At 43.0% G+C, this 17212-nt stretch overlaps 1 protein-coding gene across 4 annotated transcripts in view; it reads left to right on the top strand.

Moving 5' to 3' along the window:
• LOC140134610 (G protein-activated inward rectifier potassium channel 4-like) overlaps positions 1 to 17212 on the top strand; it is an 89784-nt gene that overhangs the window by 34368 nt on the left and 38204 nt on the right. The window lies entirely within an intron of this gene.

Here is a 17212-nt window from a genome sequence, read left to right as displayed (position 1 = left end):
ATCTTACCACAAATGTGTAAATCACATCCGTACAGGTCAGCACTTTTCATGTGGATGAGGGAGAGACATTGGGAAGTTTCTCCTCCGCTTTCTGTGTGCAGTGTATGGGAGACCTCGCAGCAGACGGTCTCCAGCCTCCAGTTCTAGCATTGAGAGACTATAAAAATGCAGATTACAACTACACACAGAACAACTTATACCACACAGTCTCCTTTAAGATGAATGGAAGGAGTTTAATGCCACATCCACTAGCGCCCCCTAGAGGTAGCAGCAGGTCATTACCTCTCTTTATTGCCACTATATGTCATGGTACACGAGGAGGGGAGCGGCCATCCCTATGAATTCCCATATTCCCCCGTGTCCTGATTTCCTCCCCATTAATTCTCACTTAATGATTCGCTTCAGCGCAAAGAAACAAACAAAACGAAGCTGAACAAACATATTCTACGCGGTGATTAATCCTGCCACCTCCTCGCTCGCGGTTTGAGAGCCGTTTTCATGTTGCGCCCATCTGTCCCTCTTACTGATGACCAGAAAAACAAGATGAAAGAAAGCGACATCAAACAGAGACGAGCGGCGCCCCCGCTCCCTCCGGATATGTCACCACCACATTCCTCGGAGTTCCTCTTCTTCCCTCAGGGAAGCCTCGCAGGCGGACGAGTGTTTGCAGATTTGTATTCTATTGGGACAAGGAGATGGATCACGAGATGGATCACGAGACGTCTGATGTCTGTTACAAGCCGAGGATCAAGCACGGAAATTCAAGAGAGTGGAGAGGTCCCTATATAGATCAGATGGTGCGCCAATCCGAAATTTTAAAGGGGTTGGCCAATCTTTTACATAAGTTGCCCATCTGCCTTTACTGCCTTGTAGATAATCCCTGAATGTTCATCAAGTGATTTAGCAGTCCTGCTACTTTTGTGCTGTGCGCAGACTCTCCATTATTCTTTGTTTACATGTCTGAGCACTGATGAATAGGAGGAGCTGTAGTAGGAAACATATGATTCATCCTGCTCCATCTCCCTCTCCCAGTATCTGTCAGTGAGGACGGACCGTGAGAAGAAGAAAGACACAATGGGAGACGTCATGAGGACAGGGTGGAGCAGTGAGAGAGAGGAAGCTGTGTATATGCAGAGGGAATGAGGGAAGAGAGAAACAGGAAATGGCTGGAGATACCAAAGGAGGTAGAAACACAGGTGCAAATACATGCAGAGACATTTCTAATGAGAGATTTATTGAAAAGTGGCCAACCTCTTCAATCAAAGTAACTTTAGATAAAGTGACTCTTCTCTATGTATGGTAGATACGTCTACGACGGAGCTACAATAGAGTGTTTACGCTTGATCCATAGTAGATACAGGCAGTGCCCGAGTTACGTACAGGATAGGTTCCATAGGTTTGTTCTTAAGTTGAATTTGTATGTAAGTCGGAACTGTATATTTTATAATCGTAGATCCAATTTTTTTTGCCCCAGTGACAATTGGAGTTTCAACAGGACCAAGGATTATCAATAAAGCTTCATTACAGACACCTTACAGCTGATCATTGCAGCCGGGGACTATAGTAACATCCAGAGAGGTCACCAGAGGTCAGAGGGGTCTGTCTGTAACTAGGGGTCGTCTGTAAGTCGGGTGTCCTTAAGTAGGGGACTGCCTGTACTTTGACAATAACAGCTTATATTCAGCGTCTCATCTCTATGAATAGTAGATACCTCTACAGTGGAAGCTTAGATAAAGCTTAGCTGTACATATGTTAGATACCTTTACTATAGAATTTCCATCAAAACCCATCCTGATAAACCAGGGACACTTACACAAAGACCCAGGCACCGTAATCTTCTTTTATTTGTCATCCATGGCCCCTCCTTCCTTCTAAAAGCAACTTATATAATTATGCTAATGAGTATGAAGAATTCCTCTGGGGTTACCAGAGCCCCTCTGTGCAGTATACACAAAACATTGGCCAAACTCTCAATTCACGTTTTCCCGACGTGTTACCCGAATATTTCCGTTTTGCGACGATTTTCCCTGAATTGCCCCGGGATTTTTGGCGCACGCGATCACATTGTGGCTCTTCGGCGCTGGCATGCACACGACAGAAAACGGGGGGCGTGGCCGAGTGAAAACCCGATGGATTCAGAAAAAACGCTGCATTTAAAAAAAAAAAAAGTGTCGCAGGGCTCACGCTTACCTTCACTAGGAATAGGCCGGTGAACTTCAGTGCATTCCGGGGAACTTCAGCGCAGCAGCGGCACCTGGTCGAAGTCGGAGGAACTGCCTTAATGAATCCCGGCCGGACCCGACTCCACCGCAAAGAACGCGCCGCTGGATCGCGAATGGACCGGGTAGGTAAATCTGCCCCATTGTGATGTAACCAAGCCTCCACTTGGACCCACTGGACCCCATGTTCCATGGTCTGGTCTGATCAGGTCTGATGGTTCCAGGATCCACCAACAGCAGGAAAATGCTGTAATTCTACAACCTGTTACAATGAAGAAATATTCATGCTCCAGGATCTGGACCACCTCATGATTCAGCTGGAGCGGTCTGATGTTTTAGATTTGGTGGGAGCGACGCTTCAGATGAGAGAAGATAATAGACAACGCGAGAACCTCCAGGAACGACAAGCTACGAGGCGGCAGCTACGAGGCGGCAGCTACGAGGCGGCAGCTACGAGGCGGCAGCTACGAGGCGGCGGCTACGCTCATTGATTTTCACACCTTGATGAAAACTCTTTCACTTCTCTTCTTAATTTCCATCTTGATGTAGCACTGAGGCGGCTGAACCTCCGGGCGACTTCAGACAGCGTGTTCTTTTCTTCAGCTTTCTAATATTAAAAAAACCTTCTGCTTTCTACAAGGTGAGAATCCAGCGAAAGATAAAATCCCCGATCTGTAAAAAATGTCTGATACGTTGTCAAGGCACTTTATAAAAATCCAAAACTATTACTTGCAATTACCTGGAGACCTTAGCCTACTGCTATGGGTGCCATGCCGACTCACTACCCCTTCATGGGTGGACTAGACTCCTGAATTGGAGACCTCAGCCTACTGCTATGGGTGCCATGCCGACTCACTACCCCTTCATGGGTGGACTAGACTCCTGAATTGGAGACCTTAGCTTACTGCTATGGGTGCCATGCCGACTCACTACCCCTTCATGGGTGGACTAGACTCCTGAATTGGAGACCTTAGCTTACTGCTATGGGTGCCATGCCGACTCACTACCCCTTCATGGGTGGACTAGACTCCTGAATTGGAGACCTTAGCCTACTGCTATGGGTGCCATGCCGACTCACTACTCCTTCATGGATGGACTAGACTCCTGAATTGGAGACCTTAGCCTACTGCTATGGGTGCCATGCCAACTCACTACTCCTTCATGGATGGACTAGACTCCTGAATTGGAGACCTTAGCCTACTGCTATGGGTGCCATGCCAACTCACTACTCCTTCATGGATGGACTAGACTCCTGAATTGGAGACCTTAGCCTACTGCTATGGGTGCCATACCCACTCACTACTCCTTCACGGGTGTACGAGACTCCTGAATCGGAGACCTTAGCCTACTGCTATGGGTGCCATGCCGACTCACTACTCCTTCATGGGTGGACTAGACTCCTGAATCGGAGACCCTAGCCTACTGCTATGGGTGCCATGCCGACTCACTACTCCTTCATGGGTGGACTAGACTCCTGAATTGGAGACCTTAGCCTACTGCTATGGGTGCCATGCCAACTCACTACTCCTTCATGGATGGACTAGACTCCTGAATTGGAGACCTTAGTCTACTGCTATGGGTGCCATGCCGACTCACTACTCCTTCATGGATGGACTAGACTCCTGAATTGGAGACCTTAGTCTACTGCTATGGGTGCCATGCCGACTCACTACCCCTTCATGGGTGGACTAGACTCCTGAATTGGAGACCTTAGCCTACTGCAATGGGTGCCATGCCGACTCACTACTCCTTCATGGGTGGACTAGACTCCTGAATTGGAGACCTTAGCCTACTGCTATTGGTGCCATGCCGACTCACTACCCCTTCATGGGTGGACTAGACTCCTGAATTGGAGACCCTAGCATACTGCTATTGGTGCCATGCCGACTCACTACTCCTTCATGGGTGGACTAGACTCCTGAATTGGAGACCTCAGCCTACTGCTATGGGTGCCATGCCGACTCACTACCCCTTCATGGGTGGACTAGACTCCTGAATTGGAGACCTTAGCCTACTGCTATTGGTGCCATGCCGACTCACTACCCCTTCATGGGTGGACTAGACTCCTGAATTGGAGACCTCAGCCTACTGCTATGGGTGCCATGCCGACTCACTACTCCTTCATGGGTGGACTAGACTCCTGAATTGGAGACCTCAGCCTACTGCTATGGGTGCCATGCCGACTCACTACCCCTTCATGGGTGGACTAGACTCCTGAATTGGAGACCTTAGCCTACTGCTATGGGTGCCATGATGACTCACTACTCCTTCATGGTTAGACTAGACTCCTGAATTGGAGGCCTTAGCCTACTGCTATTGGTGCCATGCCGACTCACTACCCCTTCATGGGTGGACTAGACTCCTGAATTGGAGACCCTAGCCTACTGCTATGGGTGCCATGCCGACTCACTACTCCTTCAAGGGTGGACTAGACTCCTGAATTGGAGACCTCAGCCTACTGCTATGGGTGCCATGCCGACTCACTACTCCTTCATGGGTGGACTAGACTCCTGAATTGGAGACCTTAGCCTACTGCTATTGGTGCCATGCCGACTCACTACTCCTTCATGGTTGGACTAGACTCCTGAATTGGAGACCTCAGCCTACTGCTATGGGTGCCATGCCGACTCACTACTCCTTCATGGGTGGACTAGACTCCTGAATTGGAGACCTCAGCCTACTGCTATGGGTGCCATGCCGACTCACTACTCCTTCATGGGTGGACTAGACTCCTGAATTGGAGGCCTTAGCCTACTGCTATTGGTGCCATGCCGACTCACTACTCCTTCATGGGGGGACTAGACTCCTGAATTGGAGACCTCAGCCTACTGCTATGGGTGCCATGCCGACTCACTACTCCTTCATGGGTGGACTAGACTCCTGAATTGGAGACCCTAGCCTACTGCTATGGGTGCCATGCCGACTCACTACTCCTTCATGGGATGACTAGACTCCTGAATTGGAGACCTCAGCCTACTGCTATTGGTGCCATGCCGACTCACTACCCCTTCATGGGTGGACTAGACTCCTGAATTGGAGACCTCAGCCTACTGCTATGGGTGCCATGCCGACTCACTACTCCTTCATGGGTGGACTAGACTCCTGAATTGGAGACCTTAGCCTACTGCTATGGGTGCCATGCCGACTCACTACTCCTTCATGGTTGGACTAGACTCCTGAATTGGAGACCTCAGCCTACTGCTATGGGTGCCATGCCGACTCACTACTCCTTCATGGGTGGACTAGACTCCTGAATTGGAGACCCTAGCCTACTGCTATGGGTGCCATGCCGACTCACTACTCCTTCATGGGTGGACTAGACTCCTGAATTGGTTTCCATCTTGACTTTAGCCTTGGTTTTGAACATGATCCAACAATGTCCGATACATTGCCAAGTTGTGTTCAAAAATTCCAAGACTATGACCTGTGAAGAGGATGAGGATCCACCTGCCAGAAAGGAGACCTTAACCTGCTGGTAAGGGGACCATAGTAGGTCACTACTACTTCTTGAGTAAAGACAACCCTTTTGTAGACTTCTGATTTGGTTTCCATATTGATCTTGGATATGACCCACCAATGTCAGATACATTATCAAGTTGCTTTCCATCTTGAATTAAGTCTTGGACATGACCCACCAATGTCTCACATATTCTAAATTCCTGTAGAAAAATCAAAGCCAGTCCAATTTTTGCATTCAAAAATTCTAAGACTGCGAAGAGGTTGAGAATCAGCCAGGAAGGAGACCTAAGCCGACTGCTACGGGGACCATGTTGGGTCACAACTATTTCTTGGATGAAGACTCCTCTGGACAAGACTCGTGAATTGGTTTCCATCTTGAATTTAGTCATGATCTTGGATACGACCCACCAATGTCTGACACATTCTAAATTCCTTTAGAAAAATCCAAGCCAATGGCCTGCAAAGAGGATCCACCATCCACCATGAAGGAGTCCTTAGACTGGTAATAGGTGTCATGGAGGTTCATTGCTCATTCATGAGTGAAGACTACGTTCAGACTTCAGGTTTCCATATTAGTCATAAGTCATGGTATTAGACATGACCCAAGGACATACCATAGAGACAGTCGATGAGGCTCCTGTGAGAAGATGTCCATTCCAAGTTCTCCACCAATCATTCAATGGGATCATGTCATGGAAATTGGTTGTGGACAGTGGGATCCTCTTGGGGAGGGTTAGGAGTAATGTTGGTGTGAAGCAAAACTATGGTCTTGTGTCTCCTCCCACTGATTGGACCCTTAGGAAATTTCACTCCCGGAGCTGTTTCCCTTGAAATTTAGCACAGTTGGGGGTCTTTTACACCATATTTAAAGATGTTGTCCCAAAATCAAGACCCATTTCCTGTAGATGAGTGTCTGACCATAGAGTCCCACTGGTCACAGGAATAGGGGATCCTATGTCTGCCTAGACTACATGGGACCCCCTTTCTCATGGTTGGTTGACATCTCAGCATAGAGACCCCCACTTTTTACTAATTCTGTGTATATCAGGGTCAGCCCTTGTTGTTATTTGATATTCATTTATTTTATTTTAATTTATGCAAAATCACAATCCCCCATGATGCACTGCAACGTCTTCACAATGGAGGAAAAGCTGCTGCGGGGTCTCTTTAAATACATAATTAATTTAGCTGAATATAACGATTTGATTTTATTATCTCCTTGTAATTACAGCAGGTTTTCATTATGGCTGCCGGTTGTAATTTGCAATCTCGTTACCAATTAGAGTGTAAATTACTCAGCAATTTTGAGGGAAAGCAAGGACTTAGCGGTAATACAGAGTGTAGGGCGAGAAACCACAAGTATTGCATGAGAATATGTCATGGTACAGTAACCGCCAGCTCTCTGATTACACAGAGTGGTCCTGGAGAGCTGTATAATTAGTAGCAGCAGGACTGTGAAGTGTTCCAGGATTGTAGCTTCTCCAAGTTCAATGAGAGTGTATCCTCACACTGCTGTGCTCTGTGCTCTTTACACTAAACTGCTATACAGTCCTTTCCCTCTACTTTGAGTGACTGCTGTAGTATTCAAACAAAAAACTGATTCAGATTTACTCAACGTATAGTTAAGAGTCTGTGGAACAGCTCAGAGCACAGCAGTGTGAGGACGTGCCCCCAGTTTAGTTGTAGAAGCAACAATACTGGAATATTATTCCATTTTACACAGTCCTGCTGCTTCTAACTACATATATATGATTATAAACCGACCAGGCTGCACAGAGCACAGCAGTGTGAGGAAATGTCCCCAGTTCAGTTGTAATGAATACTGGAATATAAATCTATATTTTATAGTCCTGCTGCTACCAGCAACATAGACAAATTTATGATTATGTATCTTTCGAGGATAACAACCAACAATGGCTGCAGAGAGCTCAGATCACAGCTGTGTGAGGACACGCCCCCCAATTTAGTTGTAGAAGCTACAATACTAGAATATAAATCCATATTTTATAGTCCTTCTGCTACCAGCAACGTACACACATTTATGATTTCATATATATAATACTTATATTATATACTTTCCAGGACAACAATGAACAATGGCTGCAGAGAGCTCAAAGCACAGCAGTGTGAGGACATGCCCCAAGTTTACATGTAGAAACTACAATGCTGGAATATTATTCCATTGTTTCACAGTTATGCTGCTACTAAGAACATGCGCAATGTTATAATTACACATCTCTCTGGGGACACTACCTTAAACTCGCTGTAAAGAGCACAGAGCACAGCAGTGTGAGAACATTCACCCAGCTTAGTTGCAGAAGCTGCAATCCTGGAAATTAAAACTATATTGTATTGTCCTTCTGCTACTATTAGCAACTTACATAAATGCATTATTATACATCTATGCAGGGATGGCTGCAGAGAGCACAGCAGTGTGAGGACACACCTCCAGTTTTCTTTTAGAAGCTACAATACTGGAATATTATTCCATATGTCACAGTTCTGCTGCTACTAACAACATATATCAAAGGTGTACATACACAGATCTACATGGCATTTATATAATGGCAATGTAGCAGTTTTGACCATCCCCTTTAAGAGAGAAGTTGCCATAAGACTTAGACTTAGCAAATGTATTTTCCATGTAGCTACAAATCACATAATGTATCTTGTGTATTAATATGAGTTGTCCTTTAAATATGAACCTCCCCTTTAAATTTCACACTTCAGACTTCATGCAAAGACTTTACCTTTAAGGCACTATAGCTGAGTCTCTGCAGTCTCACGCTCTCTGCGTTTTATAGGCATCTCGTGTATCTCGGATGCGTTTCATTAAATAGCCGTCCCCCAGGATTTTCCGCAGAGGCTCCCCGCAGACCGTCGCAGGATTTTTTAAAAAAGTCTCTTATTGATTCCTGTGTCATTTAATTTATCGGCGCGTAACATCCCCGTTCCAATTTCTTTGTTATCTGCACCGCCACAGGGCCTGACCTCAGTAGGAACTGAGAGATAATGATATCCCTAGAAAGTGGCAATTTCACTGAAGTCGAGTCCATAGGAGGAATACACGATGTGAGCCAAGTGCATTGTGGGTAAGATGTAAGACAATGTCAAGTACAGCAACATGATGTAGCATTATCTATACACAAAATATATAGCAAATAGTAAGAAATGTTACATAAATGCTCCAGGTAAAAGTTTTCTACTGTGTTAGATGTAAGAGAGATCCTCGGGGGCGGAGTCTTACTTTATGCTTATTCAGCTGATGGAATTATGCCCCTCCCTCCAACAAAAATCATTTTTTGTTTCTCAGTGATTTGGGTCAAATATTTCCCCTTCTTTCTCAGTTTCCAGGTTCTTCCCCTAAATGTAAGCCCCTCCCATGAATTAAAACTCCTCCCCTGGACCAATTTAATAGCCATTACCTAATTAGTGATTGTGTTGACTGATAACTATGACATTTGCCTCTCCATGTTGCATCTTCCTGCTTATTCTGTGTCTAGACTTGGCATAGAATTAAAACAAGCCGAGCTGTAGTGTAAAGCATGGAAACTGGGGGGCGGAGCATGTTGTCTGTATCGTTTCTAGACTCTTGTGCTCCCTCTGCAGGCTGGGTAGAGTACATGAAGGTGCAAACGTACTGTGAATGATTCATTTTTGCATTGAGCGTCTGCATGGCCACTCCCCTCTGCTCTAAGTAAAAGCTCAAAGCACAGAGCACAGCAGTGTAAGGACACATCCCCAGTGCACATCCAATCCAATCTTGGAATAAAAATGCATTTTTACAGTCCTGCTGCTACTAACAACATACACAAATGTATGATTACACATCTCTCTAGGGACAATAACTAACATTGTCTGCAGAGAGCAAAGCAGTGCCAGGACATCAATGCACAATCCTGGAATATAAATCCATTTTTCACAGTCCTGCTGCTACTAACAATGTAAACAAATGTATGATTACAAAGCTCTCTAGGCTGCAACTTATACTGGCTGCAGAGAGCACAGCAGTGTTGGGAAATGCTCTTAGTGTGAAATCCTGGAATATAATTGCTTTTTTTCACAATCATGCTGCTACTAACAACATAAACAATTGTAAAATTTCCGATATCTCCAAGGACAATGCATATCACTGCCTGCAGGGAGCACAGAGCACAGCAGTGTGAGGAAACACCCTCAGTGCACAATCCTGAAAGATCTGCTGCAACTAATAATAAACAGATTAAGGGATAATACATAACACTGGCTGCAGGGAGCACAGAGCACAGCAGTGTGAGGTCTGATTACACATCTCTCCAGGGACATTACATAACACTGGCTGCAGAGAGCACAGAGCACAGCAGTGTGAGGCCACGCTACACTGCAGATTCCTGGAATATTATTCCATATGTCACATCACAGTCCTGCTGCTACTAATAACATACACAACGTTAGGATTACACATCTCACCAGGGATAATGCAGAGAGCACAGAGCACAGCAGTGTGAAGCCACGCTACATCTCACCAGGGATAATACATAACACTGGCTGCCCCTTTAAGCTTCAGCACTGCTTCTTCCCAGACAGAAAAGAGTTAAGTATCCATGAGCCGTGAGGTAGAAATCCCAAGAAAGCGATTTGCTGTGTTGTGTAAGGGATGAAAGGCCGGGGGTCTGTGAGGAGGGGTCCGCGCTGAGAGATCACCGCAATATTCCCATCTATTGATTTACTGGCGGAGCTTCTGCTTAACACAGCAAAGACTCTGCTACACATGAAGCGAAGCGCCTGAGCTCTGCTACATTATTCACACCACGACTGGAGAGAGGAGCCAGCGACTAACACCTCACCGCAACGCACACTGCATGAGGGGTATATACTGGGTATATGTGCCACGCAGTATAGCAGGGGGCGTCCGGGTATTATACACATTGGGCCACATGTATCACTCGTTTTTTCTGTTGTTTTTGTGCCTTTTCATTCAGGCGCACCGTTTTTGCACCATTTTGGCGACTAAACGCCAAACTAGCCGCGCAGGAAAAATAAGCAGCTTTCCCTCATCTATCCTACCAATCCAGATGTTTTGCTGCGCCTAATGATATTCATCACTTGAAATGTTTTCATTTAGGCGCAAAAACGAGCGCAAAAACACTCCAGCCCGAAGGTGGCATTATCTGAGAAGAAAGCACTGAGCCCCTGTGCAGAACAGCTCATTTCTAGCAGCAAAGCTCAGCCAGACACTAGAACATATAATAGATACATTAGATACACTGCAGACACTAGTACAGATAATACAGACATTACATACACTGCAGACACTGGAACATATAATACAGACATTACATACACTGCAGACACTAGTACAGATAATACAGACACTACATACACTGCAGACACTAGTACAGATAATAGATACATTAGATACACTGCACAAACTAGAACAGATAATAGATACATTAGATACTCTGCAGACAATAGTACAGATAATACAGACATTACATACACTGCAGACACTAGTACAGATAATACAGACATTACATACACTGCAGACACTAGTACAGATAATACAGACATTACATACACTGCAGACAATAGTACAGATAATACAGACATTACATACACTGCAGACACTAGTACAGATAATACACACACTACATACACTGCAGACACTAGTACAGATACTACACACACTACATACACTGCAGGCACTAGTACATATAATACAGACATTACATACACTGCAGACACTAGTACAGATAATACAGACATGAGATACTCTGCAGACACTAGTACATATAATACAGACATTACATACACTGCAGACACTAGTACAGATAATACAGACATTACATACACTGCAGACACTAGTACAGATAATACAGACATTACATACACTGCAGACAATAGTACAGATAATACAGACATTACATACACTGCAGACACTAGTACAGATAATACAGACATTACATACACTGCAGACACTAGTACAGATAATACAGACATTACATACACTGCAGACACCAGTACAGATAATACACACACTACATACACTGCAGACACTAGTACAGATAATACAGACATTACATACACTGCAGACACTAGTACAGATAATAGATACATTACATACACTGCAGACACTAGAACAGATAATTGATACATTACATACACTGCAGACACTAGTACAGACATTACATACACTACAGACACTAGTACATCATATAATACAGACATTACATACACTGCCGACACTAGAACAGATAATAGATACATTAGATACACTGCAGACACTAGTACAGATCATACAGACATTACATACACTGCAGACACTAGTACATCATATAATACAGACATTACATACACTACAGACACTAGTACAGATAATACAGACATTACATACACTACAGACACTAGTACAGATAATACAGACACTGCATACACTGCAGACACTAGTACAGATAATACAGACATTACATACACTGCAGACACTAGTACAGATCATACAGACATTACATACACTACAGACACTAGTACAGATAATACAGACATTACATACACTGCAGACACTAGTACAGATAATACAGACATTACATACACTGCAGACACTAGTACAGATCATACAGACATTACATACACTACAGACACTAGTACAGATAATACAGACATTACATACACTGCAGACACTAGTACAGATCATACAGACATTACATACACTACAGACACTAGTACAGATAATACAGACATTACATACACTGCAGACACTAGTACAGATAATACAGACATTACATACACTGAAGACACTAGTACAGATAATACAGACATTACGTACACTGCAGACACTAGTACACATAGATACACTACATACACGAGCTGCAGACACTAGTACAGATAATACAGACATTACATACACTGCAGACACTAGTACAGATAATACACACACTACATACACTGCAGACACTAGTACAGATAATACAGACATTACGTACACTGCAGACACTAGTACACATAGATACACTACATACACGAGCTGCAGACACTAGTACAGATAATACAGACACTACATACACTGCAGACACTAGTACAGATAATACACACATTACATACACTGCAGACACTAGTACAGATAATACAGACATTACATACACTGCAGACACTAGTACAGATAATACAGACACTACATACACTGCAGACACTAGTACAGATAATACAGACATTATATACACTGCAGACACTAGTACAGATCATACAGACATTACATACACTACAGACACTAGTACAGATAATACAGACATTACATACACTACAGACACTAGTACAGATAATACAGACATTACATACACTGCAGACACTAGTACAGATAATACAGACATTACATACACTGCAGACACTAGTACAGATAATACAGACATTACATACACTGCAGACACTAGTACACATAGATACACTACATACACGAGCTGCAGACACTAGTACAGATAATACAGACATTACATACACTGCAGACACTAGTACAGATAATACAGACATTACATACACTGCAGACACTAGTACAGATAATACAGACATTACATACACTGCAGACACTAGTACAGATAATACAGACATTACATACACTGCAGACACTAGTACAGATAATACACACACTACATACACTGCAGACACTAGTACAGATAATACAGACATTACGTACACTGCAGACACTAGTACACATAGATACACTACATACACGAGCTGCAGACTCTACTTACAGTTCATCACCTTCTATTTACAAAACATTCTGCAGAATCCTGAGGTCAGAGCAAGAGAGAAAAGAACTTTGCAGAATTACAGGGGTGCAGCAGGAGACCAGCACTGGGGATCCCCTCCAGGAGAAGCCACTGCTGAGGAGGTCACTGGGTGCTGGGTGTCACACACCTGGGTGCTGCTGAGGAGGTCACTGGGTGCAGGGTGTCACACACCTGGGTGCTGCTGTGAGTGTTATCTTCATTCTGGGCTGTGGGAGAAGCAGAGAGGAGCTTGTAGCAGGATGACATGTAAGTGCCCGAATCTAACATTGCGCCGAAACTGCGCCTAAAGTAAAGTGATTAATAAGAGGCAGGAACTCAACTCATCACAGATGGTTGTAACTTGTGATAATTCTGGTGCAACAACTACACTTACGCGCAGATAAGTGATACATCTGGCCCAATATATCTATCTCATATCTATCTATCTATCTATCTCATATCTATCTATCTATCTATCTATCTATCTATCTCCTATCTATCTATCTATCTATCTATCTATCTCATATCTATCCATCTATCTATCTATCTATCTATCTCATATCTATCTATCTATCTATCTATCTATCTATCTATCTCATATCTATCTATCTATCTATCCATCTATCTATCTCATATCTATCTATCTATCTATCTATCTATCTATCCATCTATCTATCTCATATCTATCTATCTATCTATCTATCTATCTATCTATCTATCTATCTATCTATCCATCTATCTATCTCATATCTATCTATCTATCTATCTATCTATCTATCTATCTCCTATCTATCTATCTATCTCCTATCTATCTATCTATCTATCTATCTATCTATCTATCTCCTATCTATCTATCTCATATCTATCTATCTCCTATCTATCTATCTATCTATCTATCTCATATCTATCTATCTATCTCCTATCTATCTATCTATCTATCTATCTATCTATCTATCTCATATCTATCTATCTCCTATCTATCTATCTCATATCTATCTATCTCCTATCTATCTATCTATCTCATATCTATCTATCTATCTCCTATCTATCTATCTATCTATCTATCTCCTATCTATCTATCTCATATCTATCTATCTATCTATCTATCTCATATCTATCTATCTATCTATCCATCTATCTATCTCATATCTATCTATCTATCTATCTATCTATCTATCCATCTATCTATCTCATATCTATCTATCTATCTATCTATCTATCTATCTATCTATCTATCCATCTATCTATCTCATATCTATCTATCTATCTATCTATCTATCTATCTATCTATCTATCTATCTCCTATCTATCTATCTATCTCCTATCTATCTATCTATCTATCTATCTATCTATCTATCTCCTATCTATCTATCTCATATCTATCTATCTCCTATCTATCTATCTATCTATCTCATATCTATCTATCTATCTCCTATCTATCTATCTATCTATCTATCTATCTCATATCTATCTATCTCCTATCTATCTATCTCATATCTATCTATCTCCTATCTATCTATCTATCTCATATCTATCTATCTATCTCCTATCTATCTATCTATCTATCTATCTATCTATCTCCTATCTATCTATCTCATATCTATCTATCTATCTATCTATCTATCTATCTATCTATCTATCTCCTATCTATCTATCTCATATCTATCTATCCTGTAATTTATCAAATATATATCTACTGGTCTCTTTATTTCTGTTTTTCTGATAATTCTTTCGAGGTGTCAGCAATAGGTGTTTTTTATCCACAATGCAGAAGTAGAGAAGGTCCTGCAGTGACACCCAGACCATGTGCAGGTCCTGCACCCGGTGGCGGGTGTCCCAATATCCAGGGTGTCAGGGTGTTAGCATTACGCCGCCTGTACTGGACCATGGAGATGATCCCGGGGATTTCTGTGTGTAGATGGATGGGAGAGTCAGAGAAATGTCTGCCTGTGATTCCTCCTGGAGGACAGTCAGGTAATTGTGTCATCCATCAGGTAGAGGTACTAATGTCCAGCGGTGGATGAAGGGTTAAGCTGCGGATATTATGGATGCGGCCGCCTGTGGATTCTACTTACACGTCCCTGAGCATCTCCTGTGCCACCATATCCTGATCCGCAGCATCCATCATAGCACTGGGGAGAAGAAGTGTTTATACAGTGTATATATATATATCCTGATCCGCAGCCTCCATCATAGTACTGGGGAGAAGAAGTGTATACACAGTGTATATATATATATCCTGACCCGCAGCCTCCATCATAGTACTGGGGAGAAGAAGTGTATACACAGTGTATATATATATATCCTGATCTGCAGCCTCCATCATAGCACTGGGGAGAAGAAGTGTATACACAGTGTATATATATATATCCTGATCCGCAGCCTCCATCATAGTACTGGGGAGAAGAAGTGTATACACAGTGTATATATATATATATCCTGATCCGCAGCCTCCATCATAGTACTGGGGAGAAGAAGTGTATACACAGTGTATATATATATATATCCTGATCCGCAGCCTCCATCATAGTACTGGGGAGAAGAAGTGTATACACAGTGTATATATATATATCCTGATCCGCAGCCTCCATCATAGTACTGGGGAGAAGAAGTGTATACACAGTGTATATATATATATCCTGATCCGCAGCCTCCATCATAGTACTGGGGAGAAGAAGTGTATATACAGTATATATATATATCCTGATCCGCAGCCTCCATCATAGTACTGGGGAGAAGAAGTGTATACACAGTGTATATATATATATCCTGATCCGCAGCATCCATCATAGTACTGGGGAGAAGAAGGGTATACACAGTGTATATATATATATCCTGATCCGCAGCCTCCATCATAGCACTGGGGAGAAGAAGTGTATACACAGTGTATATATATATATATATCCTGATCCGCAGCCTCCATCATAGTACTGGGGAGAAGAAGTGTATACACAGTGTATATATATATATCCTGATCCGCAGCCTCCATCATAGCACTGGGGAGAAGAAGTGTATACACAGTGTATATATATATATATCCTGATCCGCAGCCTCCATCATAGTACTGGGGAGAAGAAGTATATACACAGTGTATATATATATATCCTGATCCGCAGCCTCCATCATAGTACTGGGGAGAAGAAGTGTATACACAGTGTATATATATATATATATCCTGATCCGCAGCCTCCATCATAGTACTGGGGAGAAGAAGTGTATACACAGTGTATATATATATATCCTGATCCGCAGCCTCCATCATAGTACTGGGGAGAAGAAGTGTATACACAGTGTATATATATATATCCTGATCCGCAGCCTCCATCATAGTACTGGGGAGAAGAAGTGTATACACAGTATATATATATATATCCTGATCCGCAGCCTCCATCATAGTACTGGGGAGAAGAAGTGTATACACAGTGTATATATATATCCTGCAGGAGGACTATACATCAAGATTTATACCAACACAGCGACTATAAAGACACACAGAATTATCCATCTATCTCATATCTATATGTGTATCTATCCACCAGATGAGGCGTCGCTTTAAATAGACAGACATAGGGGCACGTTTACCTGGTCCCTCAGAGTTCCCGAAAGTGCATTGTATAATTGTATAATGCCCTGTGCTGTGATTCACTTAGATCGTGCACCCAATATCCGGCATGTGACACTTCCCCGCTCAGGTCCCAGGAGTTCACCTTCTTCTTCCCGGTGCTTGTAAGTTCATTCTCTTGCGACACAATTTTAATCTCAAATCCCGTGCTCAGTCTGAATCGGTCTGATCTT

This window comes from Engystomops pustulosus, chromosome 6 (genome assembly GCF_040894005.1).
Source record: "Engystomops pustulosus chromosome 6, aEngPut4.maternal, whole genome shotgun sequence".
Taxonomy (NCBI): Eukaryota; Metazoa; Chordata; class Amphibia; order Anura; family Leptodactylidae; genus Engystomops; species Engystomops pustulosus.
Note: the sequence above shows the minus strand (reverse complement) of the source record. Positions and strands in the feature narration are given on the sequence as shown.